General features: G+C 38.0%; 1 long non-coding RNA gene across 1 annotated transcript in view; it reads right to left on the reverse strand.

The window, feature by feature from the left end:
• Positions 1-5,737: 5,737 nt before the first annotated feature.
• The window catches only part of LOC102029397, a 42,806-nt gene continuing 28,669 nt past the window's right edge, over positions 5,738-19,874 (reverse strand). The window contains exon 3 of the long non-coding RNA XR_260580.1: positions 5,738-6,426. This is a non-coding gene — a long non-coding RNA (uncharacterized LOC102029397). The remainder of the gene's footprint in view (positions 6,427-19,874) is intronic.

Consider the following 19,874-nt stretch of genomic DNA (forward strand, 5'->3'; position numbering starts at 1 on the left):
TTTTTGTAGGCCATTAACAAATTCAGCTCTCATTTTCAAATCTCTAGTAAAACAGCTATCTTTTCCAAAGGGGAAAAAATCTAATGAATGTATAAAATGACACAAGAAAAAGTTTCAAAAATGCATTTTAGCTTTTGACAAAAAAAATTAAAAATCAAAAACAAAACTTTTTTAAGAGAAAGTCTATTTATTGGTACTATGTATGCGTTCTCTGATTTTTTTTGACTTTTGAATTTGTTCCAGTGTTATCAGAATTGATTTTTCGTCTCAGTCATCCCAAAGGAACTGTCTTGAGTGAAGCTCTTATCAGGAAACTGTAATGAAGAATCAGCTTGCAAAGTTGTTACTATGGTGTTCACATATCTGAAGAAATTTTTAGTGGAAATAAAATTCCAAAGCACTAAATTTAGAGGTATTTCGTTTCCTAGTAAGAGGCATAAAAATAGTACTACTAGATACAATTTGAATTCCAAGGGGGAGATATTTATTTCTGTACAAGGTTCAACCATGCACGTTTTAGAGAGCCAATTTCTTTCCAAAGGCCTTGAGACAAATTAAAAATCGTGTTAACTAATTTCCCGTTGGGTCTCCTAAGGATAATATTTTTTTCTTAAAAAGGGGACCTTCACATTCACATTTTCAATTTAGCACTGCTTTTAAGAAGAAACTACTAACTGAAGTCACAACTATTTGAAAGTGTATTCTTTTGCATGTATTTATGAAACCATTTCTGACAGTGATACATATTTATAATTTTAGGTACTAAATTATATATTCTCTCACATGGAACAAGGAGAATAAAAGAATGATATCAGTGCCCTGGTATGGTTTCTAGAAAACTCCAAATTGAGCAATATTTCCCAATGGTGTACCACAGTCAACAAAACTTTTAAAAAATGAAAAGTTCCAGAATCATGACATAGTTCTGAAAGTAAAATAATTCTAAGTATTATATTTAAGTGTAAATTTTAATAAGCCTCTACCTACTATTGAAAATGTACCAAATTTCTCATGTCAAATTACATTCCAGAGTTTTTACCTAAATTGCTACTGAAAAAAAGAAGAAAAATTTTTAAATTATCTTTACATTTTTATTTTCATGATTAGGTCACCAAAAATAACATAAAATTCCTTTAATAATGTTATTATATTCTCTTATAATAATATTACATGGGTGAAAATATTATATTACACCTGAATTTCTAGGTTTATAAGAAAAAAGAAATTGGCACCTCTTAAGAAAAACATACTCAGCCACAAAGAAGGATAAATTTGAGACTTTTATAGGTAAATGGATGCAATTTGAGACCATGCTCATAAGTGAAATAAATCAGACTAGCATATGTAGACATGATATTGTCTCCTGGTGTGAGAAACTGAAAGAATAAATAAGTTCTAAAATGTACAATAGATACTGTGAAATGGGAAGAAATTGTTCAAAAGGAAGAAAGGAACTAGGATAGGTGAAAGGGGAAAGGATGGAAGGTAAAAGGGAAAAATGCAGGTCAGTGATACTATTAGTGCTTCTTAGTTCATTTAAAAGGAAGGTTTGAAATTTTTATGCGCATATCTTGTACCCTGAGCAACTACTTTAAAGATAACAACATGTAATGTATGAAGTATTGCTATCCTGCTCTTATTTTGTTATGACATTTTGTTTTACCTTCTTTCATAAAATAAAAAAAGCAAAAACAATTACAAATTGATAACTTTCATATCAATGACAGTTATATTTAAATTATTTGAAGGGCTGGGGATATAGCTCAGTGGCACAAGCTCCTGCCTGGCAAGTGCAAGGTCCTGAGCTTGATTTCTGCTGCCAAAAAAAAAAAAAATTCAATAAATTATTTGAAAAGGGATAATAACAGTATTGCCATCATTTTTTCATTCATTTTTTATTTATATATATATATATATAAGAATTAAAAATTTTTGACAAGAATAATAACGAAAGATTCTCAACTTGGGCTCTTTCAGGCACATAGGAGAGAAAAAAAGAAGTGTCACAACAAAATTTGCTTTGGTTTTATCTGATCTTACAAACTGTCCTTAAAATGAAATTATTCAGAAAAAGCAACCCATACAGCTATCCTATAAATTAAAATGCAAACTTCACTTTAACACGAATAAATTGTGCCCATAATTTCAGAGACTATTTTAGGAAATGCGGTCATTATATGTGTTTCTTCGTATGATGAATTTTGAATTTGGGATAAATTTCATCTCATAATTAGAATAGAATACCAAGACTGAAATATAATGCAGTGTAATAGTGGGCGATTCACCATTCTTTCACAAATATCTAATTCAATGCTTCTAATTATCAGTTTTCTCCACAAAGGAACTATTTCTTAACATAAAGTAAATGCACAGTCTTCATCAAGAGTCTGCATGATTTTCTAGGTATTCTTTTCATATTATCATCGTTTAATTTTCATCTCTATTTGACAAGGCCTGCTACAATTAGTGAAATACAATGGGGGAAAGTGTAAAATTATTGCGTTTATTTTGCTATCACATAAAACTTTACACCGTGGCATTCATAAAATAAAACTGACTAAAGCTTTATATCTCTGCAAAAACACTTAAAAAACAATCTCTAAAAATGCCAATTTAAAAATCTGCTCAGGAACCTTGCACTGTAAAAGGTGCCTTTTTTGTTAATTCATTACTTATCGATGAAAGAAGTGTTTGCCTAGTTTTGTCATGAGAGGTGTAATAATTTCTGGTTTTTAAATAGGCTTCATACTAAATATAATCTACTAGTTTTATCCACTTGTAGTTCACAATAAAACTAACTCTCCACCTTTTCTACTTGCTAGACAAAATGGATTAGAAAGCAATTTTCACGTTCATTTTACCAGAAGCTAGAGTACAAACTGCACATTCAGCCACACAGCTTTCTAGAGCTTTAACTGTGCATATTTAACTGTGCCAGGGATTTTGGAAACATTAAACCAATGTATTAATGACATTCCCTAAATCATATTTCTTTTTTTCTAAGGCCAACCCAGAAATTTTATTGCCCTAGATCAGGAAATGATAATTATTTAGCTTGAAATCAAAGCTTTGTGGGGAGTAAGTAGATTTACTAAATTCTTTGAGGACCTATTTGACATTTCAAGCTCTAAGCCTGGAGAACTCACTCTTTGGATTCTGCTCAGGGTGATCTTACAACTTCTATAGTCCATGAGGTCGCTGCTGCAGATAAAATGGCTTAGTACAAAGAGCAAAGAAACCACCCCTCTGTTTCTGGGAGCTAAGGATGGTAGACTGCATGAAACAATCTGACAGTACATCTCAATTCCCCATTCTTTCAGTCTTCTTAGCAGCTGAGTACAGGGAATCTCAAAAAAAGGGCAACCTCAAATTTCCTATGTTACACGGCATGCAGCCTTCCAGAACCACCCCACACCCACCTCATGAGGTCATACCTACCCGCCTTGAGCTATCGCTTTCCTAGGCTCCTCTTGGTCTACTATGGCCTGGATAGGAACCATGAGCTCTCACAGCACCACACTCCTCCCTCTCATGGGAAACCAGCAAAGCAGCTGAGTCGAGAGCCAGCTGCAAGGTGTCTCCATGACAGAGGCTCAGTTCGGGGGTCTCATCTGGCATAGAAATAAAGTAGAGATTCTATAGCATCAACCTAAATTGAAAGCAAGTGGATCTTGCCAAGATAAAAGGTGCTCACATCTGCTGACAAGGCCAATAGACAGAGGATGTTGCCTATACCCCCACAATGGAGGATGTCAGGTCTTCCCGCACGCTAAGACTGGGAAGACGCTCAAGACACCAACTGGACAGAAGGTTGAGAAACCTGGGGGACTAAACCTGTTTTCCACACAGACAACATTACCTAAAAGGATGGCTTTAATTATTGGATTGAACTGAATTTTAAAATGCATAGGACTCTAAATTTATAAGAGAACCAGAATAGCTATAGAAAAAATAATGGAGTGTTTTCCAGGCACATCTAAGTCATTGTGCGAGTGAAGTCAATGTTACATAACCAACACAAAGAAGAAAGTTTCTCCAATAAAATGAATACCCCTCCCAATGCATATTCTGACACACATACAAGACCATAATACAGTATTTGATGAGGCAAATGTGTAAGTTTTTTTGACCCTACACTGGGTAGCTGTGTGATTTTTTTTCCTTTTGTATTTGATATTTTTCCAAGTTAAATGAAGAAAGAAAAATTCAATTAGTAAACTATTAAAGTTAGCTAGATTTTAATTAATTGAGGGTTTAATATCTATATGGATATTGGTATTGATATCTATGTAGATATATGAATTAGGCTAAAATGTTTTCACTAAGTAATTATTTTTATTTATAATGTGTTCCTAGAACATGTACTTTTCAAAAACTTTCCCTCATACCATTAGAAACCTTTCTTTTTCTGGACTAATTTCGAATGTTTCAAACATGAATGAGAAATACAGTGAATTGTTTTAAAATTTTGTGTTAATGACCACCAAAAACAGTACCTACTTTTTACTTGAACTCCCACAAAGCTCCCACAAAACAGAGTTAAATGTGAACATTAGCTGATAAAAGGTCTACCTTAGAATTTTCTAATATTTATCTCTTTGCTCCATCTGATTCACCTGTATTTTAGTTCATGTTTAATTAGTTCATGCTAATTATTTCAATATTTTTAGCTGTTTTATGTTCTTTATGGACATTAATGAAAACAAAAGGATGATGAAGGAAGGGGAAAAAAGAAAGACAGGAAAGGAAAAGATTCTTGCAGGCAAGAATGGTGGCTCATTGCTGAGCCGCACTTTATAAACAAGAGGGAATCAGTTGGAGCCTGATGGTTGGATGTTGGTTGGATGATTCTCACACACCAGAGAGAAGAAGTAAGACAGACCCAGCCTGCAGGTTACAGAAGGGAGAAAAGTGACAATGGGGTAAGTCTGATAACTTTTTAGATGAACAACAGAAAAGATCTGAATGTTCAGTGGTCCAGGTTTGCAATGATCGTGATAGAAGCAGAATGTCAAAGATGTGGATGGTTTGACCCTGGCTTGTTTTAGCAAAGGTATGAAGATAAATTAGAGGGAGTGGAGCTGAAAGGGTTAGACATAGTTCTAGCCAATATACAGAAGGTTCTTAACTTTATAAGTACCTATCCAAAAAGAAAAAAGAAATACATTCTCTGGGGCTGGGGATTTAGCTCAGCGGCAACACACCTGCCTGGCAAGCATAAGGTCGTGAGTTCGATTCCTGGCACCAGAAGAAAAACAAAAAAAAACAAACAAACAAAAAAAAAGAAATACATTCTCAAGGTATAGGTTGGAAGATGCAACTTCCCATATGACATGGTTTCTATCTAGATGTCCCCTCAGAGCCTCATGCAGTCATGGGGTGGGCTTCTAGAGTTTTTGACTGATCCATGGTCCAATGCTGGGATTATGGGTGTGAGCACTACACTCATGCAGGGGCAGGTAGCCTGCATATAATATTAGGGAGGAAAAGAGGCTTGTGGGCTGCTCTTCCCTTTTTGCTCTTGCTGCTTTTGGTGTTTTCCACCACCATGAGCTATTGCCTTCTACCACATGCCATGCTGCCTTGGAGCCAGACAAGTATGGACCAAAACCTCCACAAACTGTAAGCTGAATAAACCTTTCCCTCTTCAATTCGGGCATGGGTATTTTGTCTCAGCAATGAGAGAAAAGTAACCAAGACACCATATCATTTTATATTTTCCCTATTGTTAATTAATATTAACGATTATCAATAATCACATTCTTGACAGCTAGCAAGTCACTTGATCATTTCAAATTGTCCATCAACTTTTATTTTTGAAGATGCTGATATACTCAAGAACCTTAAAATGACTACTCTCTTTATGTAATTTAAAACAGCAACAGTAATGCCTGGCATTTGGAGAAGTTTCAACATGGTTTTACAAATATCCTAGTTGATCCTTGCAAAAAAACAAGATTTCTGAGAGGTTAAACAAATTGACTGGAATTATACATCTAGTAAGCGGCAATGTCAGAGCTTGAACACAGCTTGGCCAATTTCTTTTCACAGCTCCAATTGGTTTCAATTGATTGATTAATTGAGAGTGATTAATTACAAGCAGCTGGAGCCTGTGTCACTGAGGGTCTATTCTTCATTACGCTCTCATGTAGATTCACTGATATGTTATATTGCTGCCATCCCATTTTCTACTTTAACCAAAGAGATTGTAAGAGAGAGAAATTATGGAAAAGGAGGAGACAGATCTGTTCCACACAGGGGATGCGTGTTTCAAAACTGGACAGATGAAATTTAAGCACATACTTGCTGAACCTTCCTGGGTGGAATAAAGTCTTTAGTAGCCGCCATGTGTCCATAAGCCATGGACGAGAAAGCAGGGAGCAGTGGGGTTCTCTGCTGGCCATTGTCTTGTCACTCCAGGAGGCTCTAGAAGGCAGAGGGAAAAGAAAAAAGTCAAGTTTTAGTGACACAATAGAGTTGCTTACACTTTGCCATCTGTTGGGTAAGAGGCCCTTCCATGTCCATTGGGCCAATTTGAATTGAGTGTTATGCTGTTGCAATCAAAATATTTGAATAGATCTGCACAAGAGGAGTGGAGGTAGGGAGGAAAGCAGTTGGCCATTTCCTGGCTTCATCTGAGGAGTAAGTCATGAAAACAATATCTATCAACATTTAATTCCTTTAAAGTTTAAATGTGCATGACAACTATTTACATCACACCAATATGACTGGCAAGAGGTGGACACTGGTGTCTCCATCATGCAGGGGGGACCCGCAAGAGGCCTCAGGAAAGGTTGAAGGGTGAAACAGAGCAGGCTTCTTTACTCTGCAGAGCTTAGAAGTCAGCAGATACCTCATCTGGCTGACAGGTGCCAGAAACAGAAAAACGCTGGGCAAATGAGACGAGGAGGGAGTATACAAGTGGAACATCTTTCATCCGATCTTCTCTGCTCAAGAGGGAAAAGGGAAGTTTCCACCCACATACTGGGCATGCTGTTTCTATTTCATAGACTGTAACCCATCCCAGGCCCCTTTCTCCACTGAAAGGCAAAGCACAAGGCAGAGTGACCCACAGAGCGGTTCTGGAAGACAGCCAGTTTCAGCATTGATGTGGTCCTCTTCACTCCTCAGGGCTGGACGCACGTAGAGGCTTAGTGACAGCAAGCATTGCAGCAGCTGGCGTGCAGGGCACCAAAGCAGAGCCGCTGTACTTCAGGTGGGCAGGAGAGATGCTCGGGGATAGGCTGAAGTGTCGTTTCAAGCACTGCCGCATTGTTTGGGAATGTGAGAAACCACAGGAGTAAACAGGCCAAGCTGGCGTGCAACAGGCAAAAATGAGACAGGACTGTTTCACTCTGACCCAAGCGGGAAACGGGATCAAAGATCCAGAGCAGTTGGGGTAGAGCTCCAGTTCTACGAGATTGGTTGGCTCTGTTACCAACTGCTTCCTGTGAGCCTACTGTGTGTCACACACTCTTTGATACAAGAATCTGAATTGTTTTCTCTGTCACATACAAAGCTGGAGCCACCAAGCTCAGATGTGTAAATATCTACACATAACTTTACTTTCTCCTGTAACTTCTTTTTTTATTTGAAATCCAAGCTCATATTGTTGCAGAAATAAGATCTTTGACCACTCCTGTCCTCCACTTGTCTCTATCTTCTAGGGGCTTAAAATGCAGGGGACTCTGGGGGGAAAATTGGGTAAGGAATCCAGTCATTACTGTCGGTCATCATTCCATCCTCGCTCCGGGGACTTCCCCTCCTTTGGCACTGGTCTCCATCCATGCTTCCAGGCAAGTAGGGCTCATCCAGGACCTGCACACTCATAGTTCTTCTCTGCTCCTTCACCATACCAGGCATTGTTTGGACTCCTTCTCTGGTACCCACCAGAATGTAAACTCTTAACTATCTTATTCCACTACAAAACCCATGCCTTTTTTGGGGGGGGGGAACTTTTCCATGAAGAGATAACACATAAGCTAGATCTTGAAAATGGGGTGGTGTCTACAAAGTGAAGAATGTAAGAGAGGGTTAGGATTGAAGCAAGACTTTACTTGCAGAGGAAAGTAACACAGCACTCTTCACAGATCAGGAAATTGTATAAGGCTCATTACCCAAATGGAATGAGAAACTGGCATTATATTTTATGTTGTTACATGTCTCTTTCAAATGTGCGTCCCTTCTCTCACTTTAAAGGCTAAAAAGAAACAGAAAGTTTTATTTAAGAAAAATATAACCTGTAGTAAAGCTCCAAAGCAGAAGTTTCTCTGCAGCAAGTTCTTATTTGAATGGAGACTCCCCAGTAGAATAATTAAGTAGTGGAACAGTTCACTGTGTATGCAAAGAGATCCCTAAGAACCCTACCACCTCTGAACTTACAGCTCCAAGTCACATGACAAATTTGATCAAGTGTTTTGTCAAAGCAACCTAGAGACACATTAAGCAAAAGCACTTCTTTTTAAATTCCCCATCAACATTGAATTTCCTAGAAACACTTTGGCAAATTCAACCAGCACACGTGTGTCCTCTCTCCTTCCCTGCAAGTTGTGAGTGTGAGTGTGTACAGTGGAGAGGAGAACCCCGGGAGCACACATCCTTCTTCCCCACTTACCCTCTCAGGATCCTGGATTTAGGCATGGTCAATGAATCTGACAGGGAGTGCTACTGAAGTCTCAACTCCAAATAAATAGTTTAAAATAAAAAGTTGTATAAATATCAGTCTGTGCCAGTGATGCGGTTGCAGAGGGAGTGCTATAAACACAAAGTAAATTAAATGGGATCTACTTTTGTGGGGTAAAAGGCTACTTAGACTGGTTATTATAGAGAGAATTTTGTTGTGTGGTGCGACAGCACGTACCCATGTGGCTAACCTACAACTGGTAGGAGAAACAAATCCCACCCATACCTAGGAGCGGTGCCACAGCCAGACCACAATTCCTGTGAGGGATGAACTTAATTTGCTGAAAATGAAGGCCAGCCTCTGTTGCAGCTCATTAGCTGGTTACAGACATGCTGCGAGAGAAGAAAGTGGAATTTAGTCGATGTTCCAACTTCTACATGTGCTGTGAATAAAACAGACTATTGTTTTTTTTTGATAAAGAAGTATTGTTTTGAATGTGCAGATTGGCTAAGGAGAGCCAGCAGGATTTTTTGGCCAAATATAGTCTCTTGCTCACTCCTAAAAATCCTAGCTTTCAAATTAGGAGCTGAAGTCATTGAAGAAAAAAAAAAAAGTTTACATTCCTGCAGCCTGCTGCAGCAAAGCCAAACAAATGTTTGGCTTAAAGCTCACTTACATCTCTTTCATGAGCCTTTTCTTTAACATGGAAGTCTGAAAAATGACATTTCTTTTATTGAGTTATTTAACGCCAAGTGCGGTGTGTGTGTGTGTGTGCGCGCGCGCGTGTTTATGTGAGGACATGCACACTCAGCAACAGTACTATAGGGTCAGTGTAGTAGTTTTGAAGCATGTGGGTCATATTTGAATTTAAAGAAACCATGCTTTTACAGCTTCTGGCATAATTTAGGTCACAGTCACAAACTGTGATTTTTTTTTAAGCATCATTAACCGCTGAATGGACAAGGAATGTGTTATTTTCAAGGAGTTGCTTTGGTGCCAGTTCAGGCAATAAAAACCGAAGGACAGAGTTAGACTGGGAAGGTAATTTAGTATGCAGTGTCCTCCCAATGCACTTTTTTACCTTAAAAAATGCATGCTTCTTGGCGTCAAGTGTCCAACCCAAACTGGCTAATATGGAATGGCAGCATGGATTTGCTGGTATTAGGTATTGAATGGCTTATTGCTGGACAGTCCATTGAACCAGTGATTTGGCATTTTAACGGGTGCTTAGAAATGACCAAATTGCAGAATTTGATATGCAGTGGTCTAGTACTTTCTAGAATCTCAGGTAGAGTCTCCCTGCAATATTCCCAAGAGATCACCCACCTTTTGCTATAATATAGGTGACTTTTGTTGCGCTAGTGGCGGTCATACTAAACAAATCCCAGACGATGAGCAGAAAATGAAAAGGGTTAAATTAGCCTCTATGTAATGTGTTGGCTACTAGCAGTCTGTGCCCAAGCCTGAGAAAAAGGAAATAGAGAAAGCTGCGTGTGCATCACTCCCGTCTCCCCCTTAGCGTTCCCAGGGCTCTGCGAGCTGGTAGGGTTATTTCTTTGCAGGAGCAATTTGCTGTTTCTTAAATGCACTGGACTCATGTGTTTGAGAAGTGAGCAGAGTATGGATGCCTGCATGGCCAAACTATTGCATGACGGGCAGCGGAGGCCTCCTTAGATCAACCCTAGTTTCCGTCTCACTTGCAGCACTAAACAAATGAATAATTACTTTCACCGCAGAGGGCCTTTCTCCCTTGGAAGGAAAAAAATGAAGCATTTACTTCATGCTAATTTGCATGCTAATTTTCTCAATATAGCAACAGCAAACCCTGATCTGGGGGTCACATTTATGGATTCCCTGTCTTCTCTGTCTTCGGGCACTATTTTTTGTGGTAGCAGTAGCTTTACATGCAGTGTTGTGAGTATGGTAGTGAACATGTTGGCATCAAAGAAAAACAGGAGAAATGTGTTTATCATAGATTTTCCCAGGTAGCCTATATGTCAATTCTTGTGCTTTTGACGAGTGATTTAATAGGCCACCATCTACCAAAGAATATCTTTGATTTACATCAAAACATCTGAGAGTTAAGTCTAGAAAGAACATAAGAGGCAGGAAGAAGGTCACCTTTTACAGGAGCAGATAAAGATGACCTTCCGTTCTAAATGCCACCTCACTCATGGATATATCCTGGACATACATTTTCCTAATACCTCTTAATTCCATCCATAAACTAGGGAAGTGTTTTAATTTTAACCACATTTGTTAAATAGTTGTTCAGATGTTTTATAATTGCCCTTACCTGTATCAGGACAGGTTTTAGAAGAAAATTTTAAATTTTCTGTCTTATGTCACCATTGTTAATATCCGCTATTGTCTGATCTGTGTTCTGTTGGCCCTTCTAATAGATTTCTCTTTCAGCTTCCTTTTCTCAGTTACGGCTTTTCTACCACTGTGCCTGTGTCTCATAGCATTTCTCTGAGGCAGGAAAAGAGATGTGAGGTTATTTAAAAAAAGATCTTATGCTGACAACAATTTATGCTAAGTGATAGTCAGTATGACTCTGGATAAAGAATACTATATCAATTCCCTAGAAGTTTCACAACTACATTTTCTGCCAAGGAGTTTAAATTGTCCAAACATCAGTACTGAGGTAAGTAGGGAGCCACTGGAATGCATAAGTCCCGACCACCTCGAGGCTACCTCAAAAAGTCTAGGAATATGTTTTGCAGTGGAAATTCAAGTTGACCACCAAATGAACGTACCCTTGAAGAACATTTAAATTTTGAGGCTAATTTATATCTTAAGCATCCTGAATCTTACCTCAGATTTAAACACTATTTTACAGTTTCCAAATGATTTCTAGCTAAGGTACTCTTCCATTTTCTCACCGTAGCATGAGTACAGTTTGGTTTTTCCAGGTAACGTGGAATAGAAGCATGTTCTGGTTTCCTGGAGTTAGGATAAAATCTGGAGAAAGGAGAGAATGCAGACATCTTCCGACAAACCCCGCAGACCCTGGTGTCACTCAGGAAGGGGATGACTGCCAGAGATACAAAGAGTCACCACCTGGCTGTCCCTCTGTCGCCTCAGTGGCAATGGCAGTGGCATGCATCTTCTTTTGTCATGGCTTCAGCTTTACTCTCACCTACTTTCTTATTTTAGTATGTTCTTGGCAATATTAAACAAAATATTTCAATAAAACATTTTAACACGTGTAAAATATTTTTTAGTTTAGAGCGTTCAAATGTTAAAGAAAATATTAAATTAAGAATCAAGGCACAGTCCTGCATCACTCCATGAGGAAGGTACACGCTCAGAAATGTGTCACTAAGTCAGTTTGCTGTTCTGTGAACATCAGACTGTATTTACACAAGCTGAGAGAGGTACACTGTCACTAGGAGGTACCGTATAATCTCACAGGATCACCACCGTGTACACTGCCCATCATTCATGGAAACAGCATCAGGTCATGGGCAACTGAATTTTAATTTTAATTTTTATTGATACATATTTGCAGAATATAATGATTGCACTTCTTGTAGGAAGTTGGTGCATGCACAGAGCACATCTCAATTCATTTTTTATCCCTTTTCCCTCCCGTCTTTCCTCCCTCCCTCCAATTCTTGGTCCTCTTCCCATTTGGAAAAGATCTATCTTCCTGTTTCTTACTGTCTATCTAAATCATTTGTACTTTTGAGTTTCTTATACAGAAGATACCATGCCATATTTAAACTTGTATATCTGATTTATTTCAGTTTACATTATGGCCTTAAGATACAACTGCTTTCTAAAGTTATAAAACTGGTGAAGATATTTTCAGCACTGTGTAAACAACTAAATATCTTATTCTTGTAATAGACCCAAACAGAGATGGTACCTGATACACACAGATATATACACACACAGATATATACACACACACGTGCACACACATACACACATACACAATATAGACAACATATTTCACTAATGAAAGTAATAAGCATTTGAATATGAAGCGTTTTTTGTAATCCACAAATAACTTTACCTATTTTACCTGAGTTTCCACATGACAGATGTTCATTTTAAAGTACGGGCATGTGTGGTTATTACTTTTATTTAGTCATATAAAGAGGAAATATTTCTCTGTGGACCTAAATTCCTACAACAAAATACCAGCTTCTAGGGTCCCTATGGTCATGACTGTAGTCTGAGTACTCACTATATCAGGTGACTTCACCTAGGAGATGACTTTTCATAAAAGAGATACCCCCTCGAAAAAACCATACAAAAAACAGAATGAAAGATGAGAGCAGAGAAATTTTCAGGGACATAAGAGCTGAGAGAAGCAATAACATGGTGGACCCCTCACCCTGAATGAGGGAACAGATAGCTACCACGTCACTCGTTTCCCTGCTTTCGTGCAGCTCAAGCCCTGGTATCTTGAGAAAAGGAGCAACTCCAAAGGAAGCGTGGTGGAAATTTCCAAAATATAGAGTCTGTTTGGACAAAAACAGTGAAGACAGGCTTCTATATTTAATGACAGGGCTGGGGTTGCCTGTCTTCCGTGATCACTGGCTCTGTGTGGTACACTTCACTGAGCTGATGGTGGTGTACGGCCCCATGAATGAAGTACTCCCTTTCCTTCAGCGCTGTTTATTCTTAGCTTGGACACACAAAGAGCAAAGAAAGCTGTCAACAACGCATCCAGTTTATACACTGAAGATTGCTACGAGCCAGCAGACGAAAGTGAACCAAGCAGCCATTGTATCCTGAGCACCTTCATTCATTCATTCCTGCACACAAATATTGACTCTGCACCTACTATGTGCCAGGCATAACAACAGAAGAGGTTACCTGGGGAGACAGGTAGAACAGGGGCACAAACCTGGTAGAGGATAAAGGAGAGGAAAACTAGTTTGTGTTTATATTAGTAAAAGAAGGGATTGTTCTCCTGGAATCCTGTAAAAATCTGTCACTTCTGCTCTAAGTTCTCAGTTATACTAAAAATGCGTCTTTCCAATGGGAGCCTAGTAATCTGAGAGAAACACACAGGTTTGGTGGATCCCTAATCCTTCTACTCAAAAATGTCATGGTAGGGGCTGGGGATTTAGCTCAACAGCTCAGCGCCTGCCTGGCAAGTGCAAGGTCGTGAGTTCAATTCCTGGTACCGAAAAAAAAAAAAAAGTCATGATAGTTAGAACATACATTGACATGAGCTCTCTAAACTAATTCAGACTCAAATAATGCACAAACCCATGTAGTGTGGGAGTGGGGAATAATGGACACAAAGGTTTGGATGTTTTCTATGAAAAAAACATAAATATTATAACTATAAAACCAGTTATTTGCCAATTTTATAATTAGAAAATAAACAGATTAAATTGAATACTGTCACAACTTCTAAATTCTCATACTTCTGAGGTAATAGTTTAGGAGAAGAATTAGAAGAGAATGGAAGACAAGTTCTTCTTTTTTAAAAATCTGGAATTTGAAGGAATTGTCTTTAAAAATGAAGCCCTGCCCTTAGGGGGAAAAAGTTTAGTAGTTCTGGCTCATGGCAGGCTGTTTTAATATCATTTTGTGAATTGGGACAACAGAAATAGCACTTGCTCAGAAAATGTTTTCAAGTCATGATTTCTAGAAGTCACCCCACTTATCACTGTGTCAGAATATTTTTCTTCAGTCCATTAAAAGCAGGCTTTGCCTTTATGCTGCTTTCAAGGATTGCAGAGGTTCACCCACAATGTCAGCCGACAATAAAATTCAGCGTAATGTGAACCACTCGATGATATTGCCTTTCCTTATTGCCTTTCAGTTACACCATTCTAAATGCAATAAAGGAGAAGTTGTTCTGAATGGGACAGAGAGAGAAATAAGTATCATTCCCGGAGTTGAAAAGTCACAGACTGTCACACGCTAGCAGCTGAGAGAATTTCTTATAGTGATGGTGGGCTATGCGTATTTGAAAATCCAAATAACCTGAAAAGCGTACACGATCGCCTATTTGAAATCAGGGTGGTTTTTATTTGGCATGCATTCCACAAGGGGCAATAAAGCAGTGCTCCCACCAGCTGCAAATGTACCGATGTGTTTTTCCAGAGAGTGGGGCCAAAGCTGCGCTAAGAGAGGACTGGTGGCCACTTGCTCTGCCTAGCAGACCCTGTGAAATCGAGGAGCTTCCGTTGACATAGTGGCCTGCCTCTCAGCAGCAAGTCAGAGCCATTGAGGGGCTGTAAGGGCAGGGATGCTGTCTCAGAACTGCCAGGGATGCCCTGAATGACTGCGAGGACTTTGCATAAACCTTGGGTCAGTGAGCTGTCTGTGCGTCTCACCATGCAGGTGATGTTCTTCGCTTGACAGCAGAAGCACCTACCACAGCTTAGTTTTCTGTGATTTCCACAGATTCAAGCTGGAAATTGAGGGAGGCAATGCTGATCTCTGTAGGTGATGCTAGGGTCATTCCAACCATAAAAGTCAGATCTAAAATACTCAGAGTGCATAATGGTGATTTTACACAGGGTCACCTGTTTATTTTAAGATGAAAAGAGAGGCTGTCAGACAAATCTAACCTATAAATATCACTAACCCCCGTCATTATTTTAAGTGTTTCCTTTACCCTCAAAGAAAAGAAAAGGAGGGAACAGAAAAAAAAAGGCTCAAAGTAACGCTTCAAGGGTAATTACACTTCATATTTTAAAGTAACTTATCTTAAGAATATGAACGATTCCTATCCAGCTCATAGGCTGGGTAGTTTCTTGCAGAATTCCCACTAACGATCCCTTTGCCTGATACTTAAAATAAACCCATCTATTCCTTCTCCGAGAAGGAAAATCACAAAAGTCTCAGTGGCTCCAGGGAACTGATGCCCTGTGACAGGAGTGAGTCATCTAAGCCACTGCAGGCAGGAGCACGCTTCTTTGAGAACTCCTTCTAGGGAAACTGTATTGTGGGCCGTGGATGAGACAGCCCAAGCCTTTGCTCCACTCCAGGCTAAGGACTTGGGCTTTAGGCTCGTGCTCATGCAGAAATGGCTTCCACCATCGATTTAAGCTGTACAACCACAGGACAGAGGGTTTGTTCTAAGAGTTTCAACATTAAATACAACGGCCTTTTATTGTGACTGTCTTTTCATTTATATGTATTAATGCTGCAAAATAACAAAGCAGATTCTGTGCCATTTTTCAAAGCATGCTTATTATAAAAAAAAATCCTTGCTTTCTTATATCTTTGACGTTTACATTCAATATTTTAAAAGTCACACTGACTTCACCAACTTTACAGCTAGGTAGTAAGTCTTCATTTGTGGACAAGGTTGTAAAAACTGCATGAATTAAAATCTACCAATCTCAGTGGGGCTGGGGATTTAGCTCAGTGGCACAGTGCCTGCCTGGCAAGTGCAAGGTCATGAGTTTGATTCCTGGTACCAGGAAAAAAAAACAACAACAAAAAAAATAAAATAAAATAAAATAAAATCTACCAATCTCGTCAGGAATTTTACATATAATATACTCCTTTATTAATGCTTTATTTTTTCAATTCTGTAATTATTACATTTTTAAGAGATGCAAGTTCTATGTTTTCTATGTATTTTCTATGTATCTGAGGGCAGTTCAAATCTGATTATTGATTTACTAAACTATTTCTTTTTATTTAAATCAAAAGACATAACAAAATGTCTACTGTTTATAATACTTTCTGCTTTCTATCAGTGAAATGAATAACTATATTATAAAATGAATATATTATTGCTAGATTTTTTTCAAAATGTTCTCTACAAATTTCTTCTCACATGATTAGTACAAGCTCAGTTACTCTTCTGTAGAAAAAAATACCTACGAGTATTCACAGAAGTCTTTCAAATTAAGGTCCTCCAGTCTGCTGGGTTCTAGGCAGTGTATTTCTGACACAGGTTTCCAGAAATACAATAGGAAGCATTTCTGAGTATCTTATAAATCCTCCTTGAAAATCTCAGTGCTACCTATTATCTGTAGAAATCCAAAAATACAATAGAAGAGAAAGAATATATATGTACAAGGCCGTATGCTGAGTCAAATATAATTAAATCCTAGACTCATGGCAAAAAATATTACTGAACAGTTATCTCAGTGGGATCAGCTCCTCCCATTTAGACTACAACCCGGCCGCTGACCACAGACAGATAAGCGTCACCTCGGCGCCCCTATTCCAATGAGAAGTAGAGCCACACATCTTGAGAAATCTTCGAAGATAAAAATACAATATGAGAACCACAGGAATTTAGGGCTGAAAAGAACTTAAGAGGTCATAGGTGATAAAAAGCACCTACTTTTATGGGATAAAATGGAAAAACTGGAGAAATCATAACATTTTAAACTAAATTTACTTTTAAGTGCTGCACAGAAAAGTAAAAATGACATTAATTTATGGGAGACTCATGTCACATTCCCATACACATATGCATTGTGTATTGTTTAAATCCGGTTAAGCGTATCTATCTCCTCAAACTTTTATCATTACTTCTCTACAAAAAACACTCGAAATCCTTCCTTCTAGCTTTCTGAAATATAGTACGTTGCTGTTTTCTGTAGTCAACCTCTGTGCTATCACCCATCAGAAAGCCTTGCTGCTGTCTAACCCGAGTCTCCATCCTCCTTCCCCACCTGCCGTCCTCTGGAAACTGTAACTGTACTCTCAACTTCTATCCAATCAACCAGCTTAGATTTCATCTGTACATGAGATCACACGTACCTGGCCCTGAACCTGGCTTATTTCACTTGGTGATCTCCAGTTTCATCTTTGTTGTCACAAAAGACAGGGTTGTATTCTTTTTAATGGCTCAGTAGTATTCCATTGTGGACATACATCACATTTGCTAGTTGTATACTTTTGCACATGAATATTCAATTGCAGGAGCATCAATTATTTTTAAAAGGCTATGTTTCCTCCTTTGTGGAAAATCAGTTGGTTGTGATTCATGGTTTCACTTCTAGGTTCTGTATTCCTTCCACTGTTGTATGTGTCTGGCTATATGCCAATATTACACTATTTTGATGGCTCCAGATTTGTACACTATATTGAAGTCAGGTATAATACATCATACTTTGTTGTTTTTGTGCAAATGACTTTGGTTATTAGGGTTTTTGTTGTTCTATACAAATGTTAAGTTTGCTTTCTTTTATTCTATGAAGAGTGTCATTTTGACAGAGATTACATTGCATCTGCAGGTTGCTTTGGGCACGATGCACATTTTAAAAATACTGATTTTTTCCAATACATAAACCAATATATTATTCCATTTTTGTGTATCCTCTTCCATTCCTTTCATTAATATTTTATCATTTTCACTAGAAAAATTATAACTAGGATAAGTTTAACAAAAGAGATTAAATTTAGTTATTTATTCTTAAGCTATTGTAAATGAGATTGCTTTCTTGATTTCTATTCAAGATAATTGCCTGTTGGTGTACAGTAATACTTCCAATTTTTGTATGCTGATTTTCTATCCTGCAACCTTGCTGAATTTATGTATTAGTGTTGGTCATTTTTGATGGGCTTTTTGGAGTTTTCTACATATGAGATCATGTAACAATTTGACTTCCTCATTTCCAGTTTTATGCCCTTTTTTCTTTCTCTTGGTTGATTGTTCTGGCTAGGATACCAGCACTATGTTGAACAGAAGTAGTTGAAGTGGGCATCTCTGTCTTACTATAGAACTTGGAGAAAAAGCTTTCAGCTTTTCCCTTTCACTATGATATCAGCTATTAGTTTATAAATATGGCCTTTAGTATATTGAGATATGTCCTTTTGGACCTAATTTGCTCCATTTTTTATCATGAATGGGTGTTGAATTTTATCAAATTCCTTTTCTATACCTACAAAGACAATACAGTTTTTCACCTTTATTCTGTTGTGTTGTATAGCATGTACTGATTTCCATTCCAAAAGTAAATGCTACTTGCTCACAGAGAATAATCATTTAAATGCGAAGGTTTTTTTTTAATTTTTTTTTTTTTTGTGATACCAGGGTTAGAACTCAGGACCTTGCGCTTGCCAGGCAGGTGTGTATGGCACTGAGCTATATCCCTAGCCGAGAATAATCATTTAATGTGCTCTTGTACTCAGTTTCCTGTATTTGCTGAGGATTTTTGCATCTATGTTCATCAGGAATAATAGCCAGTAGCTTTCTTTTATTGCTGTGTCCTTATCAATATCAGTAATACTGCAGTCATAGAACTAGTTTGGAAGAATTCCTTCCTCTTAACTTTTTGGAGTGTTGAGAACTACTTGTATTACTTCCTCTTTAAATGAATGGCAGGATTCAGTAGTGAGGTATTGAGGCCTGAGTCCTTCTGAGACAGGAGACTTTATTACTGATTTGAAGTCATTCCACATGATTGAAAACTCTTATGATTTCACAAAACTGAGCGTACAAATTCTTTTAAAAACTGGAGATAGGTCTTTTTGCCTCCCCTTCTGAATGCGAATTTTTTTTTTTAAGAAATAAAAGAAGGAAAACATATTAACAAACAGATATCCATTTACAAAATAGTGTAAGAATAATACAAACAGACAAAGTTGTAGGAAAATAATAATGGTTGTATTACTTATTGATATCTTCAAAGTGCTTTGAATGCAAATTTAAATGACCTAAGAATAATAATAATGATAACAATTAAAAAAGGGGGAAAGGTGATCTAGAGATGAAAACAGGGAGGTGGGAGGGGAAGGAAAGGAGAATACAAGAGAATCTGGCTGTATTATGTACAGGCACGGGCTCCTCAAGGTGAATTAAACCTCATGCACTGCAAATGTGTACTAATAAAATAAAAGTTTTTTAAAGGAAAGAATATGACAGATAGATGCAGCCTGGCTCAGGAAATTAATCGTGTAGCTAGAGTTTAGCAATTTACATAACTTCAGTAAAGCAGATAACAAACAAACATTAACGTTTCTGGCTCTGAATTTCAGTACTCCTCTAGCCACCTTTCATTGTTACTTCCGGGTGACCCCTTTGCATATTCCAAGAGCCTCCCTTTCACGAACTTGACTACTGACTTCAATTAGGGTATTAATTACAATATTAGCATCTTATCCTGCAACAGGTATTTCCACTGAAGACTGGAAGCCCTGAAAACCCCAAAGAATGGATATTAAAATATCATACAGTTCACAAATAATGCACCTGTTCAGTTTCCCAAAAGCTTCAAATTTTGGGGCGGGGGGGCGTGGCTGTCCGGTTAGCTTACTTGCGACAATCTTAATGGTAGAAGTAACTGGATTTTTGAGACCACAC

Source organism: Chinchilla lanigera, unplaced genomic scaffold, assembly GCF_000276665.1.
Source record: "Chinchilla lanigera isolate Chin_1 unplaced genomic scaffold, ChiLan1.0 scaffold00017, whole genome shotgun sequence".
Taxonomy (NCBI): domain Eukaryota; kingdom Metazoa; phylum Chordata; class Mammalia; order Rodentia; family Chinchillidae; genus Chinchilla; species Chinchilla lanigera.